The sequence below is a fragment of the Hyla sarda genome, chromosome 7, assembly GCF_029499605.1.
Source record: "Hyla sarda isolate aHylSar1 chromosome 7, aHylSar1.hap1, whole genome shotgun sequence".
Classification (NCBI taxonomy): Eukaryota; Metazoa; Chordata; class Amphibia; order Anura; family Hylidae; genus Hyla; species Hyla sarda.
This window is the reverse complement of record NC_079195.1, coordinates 21,349,547-21,357,453: the sequence shown is the minus strand read 5'-3', so window position 1 is coordinate 21,357,453 and position 7,907 is coordinate 21,349,547.

Genomic DNA, 7,907 nt, shown 5'->3' with positions numbered 1-7,907 from the left:
TGGAGTCTCCCTGTCTGGGTAGACACTGCCAGAAGGGCCTGTTCACATTATACAAAACGTACAATGTGAACAGAGCTTCAGATAAACTAGCCTTGTTCCCTTCTGTAGCTCCACCCCCTAATGACGTCATCACTAGGGGGCGGAGCTACACGAACCCGGCCCGGGACTCGAGGGAAGTAAGCTGGACTTCGTCTTCTGTATACACTGTATACAGCTATCTATAGATAGCTGTATAAAGTGTATACCGCACAAAGGGTTAACCTACACTGTCCAGCAGTGTAAGTTAACTCTTCCCTTGCTGGGCTTGCACATAGCGCACAGCTCAGCAAGGGGTTAAGTGAGCCAGCAATGTGTATACTGTATACACATTGCAGGCTCACTGTAAGTTCTTGCTGGGCAGTAGATATACGATATATACCTACGGCTCAGCGTCAGCTGTTCTCCTGGCTCTGTAGCCCTGAGAACAGCTGATCCCGACATTCACTTCAGGAGGATCGCAGTGGGTGTCAGGAGGAGTGACATCCCTGGAATCTGTCCCTTACTGCAGGTACTAATACTCCCAACATGGAGCACACTCTGCACACTCTGCTCCATGCTGGGAGCTGTAGTACCTGCATTAATAGACATATCGCAGCGAGTGTAACTTCTGACACCCGCTGCGATCTGTCTATTAATACAGGTACTACAGCTCCCAGCATGGAGCAGAGTGTGCTCCATGTTGGGAGTATTAGTACTTGTAGTAAAGGAAAGATCACTGCAGGTATCACTCCTGACGCCCGCTGCGATCCTCCAGTATAATGTATGAATGCGGCGGCCACTCTCCTATGGTCCCCTGCACGGCCGTATATATACACATATTCCTATTTCTCACAGAGAGCTGTGATTGGCTGGAACCATCTGGCCAATCACAGCTCTGCGGGAAATATGAATATGTGTACATATACGTGAGTGCAGGGGACCATAGAAGAGCGGCCACCGCATCTATACATTATACAAGAGGATCGCAAGGGACCCCTGCAATCTGTCAATTAGTACAGGTAACTACTACTCCCATCATGGAAGAGTGTGTTCCATGCTGGGAGTAGTAGTACTACCTAAAAAATGTTTTTAAAAAAAGTGAAAAACACGCACACACTACATTTTCATTATTGTCGGCTACATTTTTAGTGCTTTACCCGCTCACATAAATTGATCCCTGATTAAAAATGAATAAACATTTCATAATAAAAAAGATACATTTCGTTAGATACAATTTTTTCCATCACCACTGTATCTTTTTTATTATGATTTTTTTATGATACCCTGCGAAATTTTAATAAAAAAGGTATCTCCATTATTTATTAGGATCGCTAAAGTCCAAAAAAAGACTAAAGATTTACCGAATGTACCCGAATACCGAATGTATCCGAAAAAACAACACAAATACCCGAATACCGAATGTATCCGAAAAATCAAAACCGAAAATATTGCCGAACCGAATTTTTTTTCCAAAACGAAAAAACTAAACGAAATTAAACGAAAATTTTTCTAGTGCACAAGTCTAATAAGAATATTTTCTCTGTCTCCTCCTTCTTTCGGGGGAGGAATGCGCTGTATACCGAAGAACTTAAGAGCCCTGGGATCATTATCATGCTCTTCTCTCATATGTTTCATTAATTTTGGAACTCCTTTCCCTGATATTAACGAATAAATGTGTTCTCTGTATCTAGTAGACAATTGTCTTTTCGTTTTCCCGATGTAGAATCGGGCACAGGGACACATTAACCCATACACTACATGTGTGCTTTTACATGTTATAACTTCTCTGACAGTGATGTCTCTTCCTTCTAGGTTTACAAAATTCACTTTCATATTCTGAGAGCAGTGTGAACATTGACCACAGGCGTAATTGCCTGGGGGAAGGGAACTGGTCAGCCAATCTTTTCTATATTTCTGTGCGGTTTCCTTGCGTTTTTTTATTTTTTTTAATGTTATCACTAATCGTGCTGTTTTTTCTGAATGTTATTAAAGGTCTATTTTTGGCTACTGTTTTCAGATCTTCATCTTGTTCTAATATTTTCCAATTGTTGTGTATAGCTTTAGTAATTATATTATTTATAGGTGTATTAGCGAATGAGAAGGTGAATCTTTTGTCTCCTATATCATGGATATTAGATATTTTTTGTTTGTTGACTAACAGATCTTCTCTTTTCTTTTTATTTGCCTTCTCATAGGCTTGCTGTATGAGTTTTTCAGGATATCCTCTTTTTCTCAGCCTTTCTTTTAATTCTTCTGCCTGTATTTCGTATTTATATTCATGTGTATTAATACGTTTTAACCGAATAAATTGGCTATATGGCAGACCCTTTTTTACATGGTGAGGGTGGGAGCTTTTGAAATGGAGTAAAGTATTTCTTGCTATTTTCTTTCTAAAGCCTGTCACTGATATCATGTTGCCTTCAATATTTATCTCTGTATCTAGAAATTCTAAGCTTTTGTTGCCATATACTGCCGTGAAAAACATGTTGCAGGAATTGACATTGTTTAGATATTGCACAAATTCGTGAAACTTTCCTTCTGTGTCACTCCACACTATTATAATGTCATCTACATAACGCTTGAAAAAGCGCACGTGTTGTAGGTAGGGATTGCTATCAGAAAAAATATATTGGTCTTCAAATGCAGCTAAAAAAAGGGTTGCAAATGTACAGGAAACCGGGGTCCCCATCGCGGTACCAGTACATTGTTGGTACCACTGGGAATCATATTTAAACGTGTTGTTTGTTAATACGAAATGGAGAGCTTCACATACAAAATTAATAAAATGGTTGGTTTTACCTGTCTTGGTGAGGAAGTATTGGATGGCCTGTATACCCGTATCCAACGGGATACGGGTATACAGGCTTTCTACATCGATACTTCCTAAGGTGTTTTGTGGTAGAATGTGAAAGGATTGAATGGAGGTTATCAGGTGAGTGGTATCTTTTAAATAAGTCCTAGTGCTAGTCAGCATGGGGCGCAATAACCAGTCGAGATATTGGGACAGATATTCAGTACTGGACCCTATGCCCGCTATGATGGGGCGACCTGGGGGTTGGCACAGTGTTTTGTGTACTTTTGGTATAATGTATCACTTTGCTGGTTTGGGGGCAGTGGGAAGCAATTTTTCTGCAGTTTTTTTGCTCAGAATATTTTTGTCTACTTGAACTCTAAGAAATGTTTTAAGTGCACTGATAATTTTAGATGTGGGGTCCCCTTTTAGTTTAGCATATGTAGTAGTGTTGTTTAACTGTTTGAGAGCTTCTTTGTTATAATCTTCAGTGTACATAACTACTATTGAGCCACCTTTATCGGCTCTCGTAATCGTTATGTCATCCCTTGATGCAATTTTTTCTATTGCTGTTTTTTCTTCTAAAGAAATATTAATTTCTGCTTTGGGGTATATAATGCTTTTAACTTCTTGTGTTACTGCTTTTCTAAAAAGCTCAAGGGGACTCCCTGGACTAATGGGAGGGGAGAATGATGAGGGGTTACCTCCTGTAAAGATTAAATTTGATAAGCTGTCTACAGGTGCCTGTTCACATTCTAGATTACTCAAGATCTGTATGTTTGTTATGTCTTGTGTGGTTAGTTGTGGGTTGGGAATAAATCCCAAAGGACCTATGTAACACTGCTTTTCTCCCTCTAGTGCTTCTAAGACATTTTTATTAGGTTTGTTGCTGAAAAACTTATGCAGATTAATTTTTCTGATGCCCTTCTGTATATCGATTTCAAAATCTTCCTCTCGGAAATTTTCCAAGATGCCAAAATTCAGACCTTTGGATAGAGCTCTTATAGTGGTGACATCTAGTGTCCCTGATGTTAAATTGACTACATTGTCCTCCTCTTCTATGTCTTGCGCCATGTCACCACTCTTTTCTTCGGGGCTGGTGCGTTTTTTCTGCCTCCTTCTCCTTTTATGTCTTCTTGTGGTTTTCCTAAAGGGACTTTTGTTTCCATTCTTAAATTGCTGCTTGTTTCTGCTATTTGTTCTTCTGGTGCAGAATCCGAATCCGAAGTCCAAAAATCTGATTTTTTCTTTTGGGTGAGTCGTCCGTCTATCTTCATTTCTATAGGATATTGTATGAAAGACTTTGCTCTTTAACAGACATAGACGCTCCCCATAGCATCCAGTGCAGCAGGTTACACACCCCGGATAGTACGGACAGGATAATCTGACTTACAGCCGAGTAGACAGTGCCTGGTGCTCCTCTCTCTATTACAATTATAGTAGTTATATTCTTGTATGTAGGAGCAGTATTATAGTAGTTATATTCTTTTATATAGGAGCAGTATTGTAGTAGTTATACTCTTGTATATAGGAGCAGTATTATAGTAGTTATATTCTTGTATATAGGAGCAGTATTATAGTAGTTATATTCTTGTATGTAGGAGCAGTATTATAGTAGTTATATTCTTGTATATAGGAGCAGTATTGTAGTAGTTATATTCTTGTATATAGGAGCAGTATTATAGTAGTTATATTCTTGTATATAGGAGCAGTATTGTAGTAGTTATATTCTTGTATATACGTACATACATTGTGGAATGGTATAAAGCTATCATCTTGATTTTATTTTATGTCTATTATTAAGATGTATAATTTAGGATCTTTCTTAACCTAAACTGTTTCCCCAATTTTGTGTTACTATGTATTTTCCTGCAGATAGACACAGACTGGAAGGCCTCCTTCCCTGGCCTGTGCCCCTAATCCAGACCTCGCCCGGGCCTTTCCTATTTATTACAGGTAATTACATTGGGCTCATGTGAGTGATTTATTTGACTTTCATGTTAACACAGTCAGTTCTGATTTGATTGATGTTTTCATGTAAATGTGCAGGGACCCGGCGCTCTGGATAGATTCTACCCCGCAGTTATCACAGTCATGTTTGATCACTGCGGCAGCATCTTATAAAGGTTATTAACCTACAAACAGCAACATGTTTGATTTTCACATTTACCAAATCCTTAAGGACGCAGATGGTAAAGGGCATTTATAAAGCAGCAGTAGAACGTTAACTAGACACAATCCTATAGATCTTTCCTGTGGCTCTTACTGTATAGTCCATACTTCAATGTTTTATTAAAATCTCAACTACCACATACTGCAAGGAATGTACAGCACAGATAAGACAAAAAATGTGTACAAACATATAAATGAAAAGGTTACATAGACTGGATATATATGGCATGAAGAGGGAACAAGTAGGCAAATATGTTTATTTTATTAAGAACATTCCATCCCCTTTCACTTTGTACAAGAATATAACTACTATAATACTGCTCCTATATACAAGAATATAACCACTATAATACTGCTCCTATATACAAGAATATACCTACTATAATACTGCTCCTATGTACAAGAATATAACTACTATAATACTGTCTCCTATGTAGAAGAATGTAACTACTATAATACTGCTCCTATATACAAGAATATAACTACTATAATACTGCTCCTATATACAAGAATATAACTACTATAATACTGCCTCCTATATACAAGAATATAACTACTATAATACTGCTCCTATATACAAGAATATAACTACTATAATACTGCCTCCTATATACAAGAATATAACTACTATAATACTGCTCCTATATACAAGAATATAACTACTATAATACTGCCTCCTATATACAAGAATATAACTACTATAATACTGCTCATATATACAAGAATATAACTACTATAATACTGCTCCTATGTAAAAGAATATAACTACTATAATACTGCTCCTATATACAAGAATATAACTACTATAATACTGCTCCTATATACAAGAATATAACTACTATAATACTGTCTCCTATATACAAGAATATAACTACTATAATACTGCTCCTATATACAAGAATATAACTACTATAATACTGCCTCCTATATACAAGAATATAACTACTATAATACTGCTCCTATGTAAAAGAATATAACTACTATAATACTGCTCCTATGTAAATGAATATAACTACTATAATACTGCTCCTATATACAAGAATATAACTACTATAATACTGCTCCTATATACAAGAATATAACTACTATAATACTGCTCCTATATACAAGAATATATCTACTATAATACTGCTCCTATGTAAAAGAATATAACTACTATAATAGGCACAGTAAGAAGACAGCTGGGTGGTACCACTACATAAGCGTAATATTCCATTCAAAAATGCCATATATTGTGAAATCCAGGAGAGGGAATACTAATATTGGGGTGCATATGACAGTGAAAAAAGCAATGAAAATGCAGCAAAAGAGAGAAAATTGTCTATGGCACTCATTAATTAAAACTTCACTTTATTGCTTTATATTAAAAACTGCATCGGTGGACATCGGGAAAAGGAGGTCTGGAAGCCGCCTCAGCAGACGCTGAGCGGTGAGACATGGAACAACAGTTTCACAGTCAAACACCCGCTTCCTCCGGCCTCCAAAGTTCGGTTCAGCCGATTTGCAGAGCTTTGGCAAAAAGTTTGGTTCGGACCAAACTTGTTTGGTCCGAACCAAACTTTTTGCCAAAGCTCTGCGAACCGGCCAAAGCAAAGTTTACCAATTGCCCTAAAACTTCTGTATAACTCTGTCTTAGAGTCCAAAAATCCCTTTAAAACACTGTTAAGTCACCTACGAGCGTATCTGAGTACTTTTGTATAAGGCAACATGTATGGCTATGGGTAAACGGATGGCACCTGGTAATAACTAACAGATTGTTTATAAACACACTGCACTATAGATTTTTGGATCCTCTACCTGTGTGGCTGATGACTCGGACCGTATCGGGAAGCGGAGTCTAAGGTGCCGCTGGTCTTCACCAGAGCCTGCCGCAAAGCAGGATGGACTTTCTGTGGCAGGCGCTCCCAGGTCGCTACCCCCCGACACGGCTCGACCATACAGGTAACTGGTCAAAGCAGGGTACCGGAGGATGAGGCAGAGACATAGTCAACGTAGCAGAAGCTCTAATCAGGCGTCAAAGATTTGGAGTAAAAAAATGTAGCAGGAAGGTCAGGAAACACATGTAGGCAAAACAGGCAATGGGATAAGCACTGAAGATCCGGCAGGGGGGCGTGGGACAGGTGAATTCACTAATTATGGGCCTGCTGGCCCTTTAAATTTCAAAGCTCCGGCGCGCACGCCCCCTAAGGGACGGGGACGCGCGCGCCGGGACTGAGAGGAAGCAGCTGCAGGAGTGAGCAACGTTTTGGTCCCCTCACGTGATCTTTGTTAAGCAATACAATAAAGAAAGTGCAAGCTGCTTTAAATATCTCTGTGCGCACTGGAGTCCTGGGCCATGGACTTCCGGTAAGGGTGGAAGTGACGTATCGCGGCCATGATCACTCTTCTCCTGCGCATTCTGCACTAGCGGCGCAGGACACCATGTTAGTGGATGGCAATGTAAGGGCAAAATTAAATGAATGGGCTATTTATGCATATGAGAGCAGCATGAAACAGGCCACAAACCCCCAGAGGACTATAAGGTGTCTAACATCTAGTGGCATCCCCTGATCACTCAGGGCTCGCTACCAGAGTGTAGTGATCTAAGCCTACCGTCCCCCCATAGGGGGGCCAGTTGGTGTTGATTAGGCACCAGTTACTGATTGGGGCAAATGGGGCCTAATGAATTAATGTAATAATAACCGATATATGTAAAAATAACAATCATTAAATGGCCAGATCCCGTCACTGTACTACATAAGTATTATGAAGTACATAAAGAAATAACAATGCAATGTAACATTAAATTAACCTCCATGTCTTCTTGTGGGGGTCCGTTCAGTACTCCTAACCCAAATCTATAAAATACAGTGATCCCTCAACTTACAATGGCCTCAACGTACAATAGTTTCAACATACAATGGTCTTTTCTAGACCATCGTAAGTT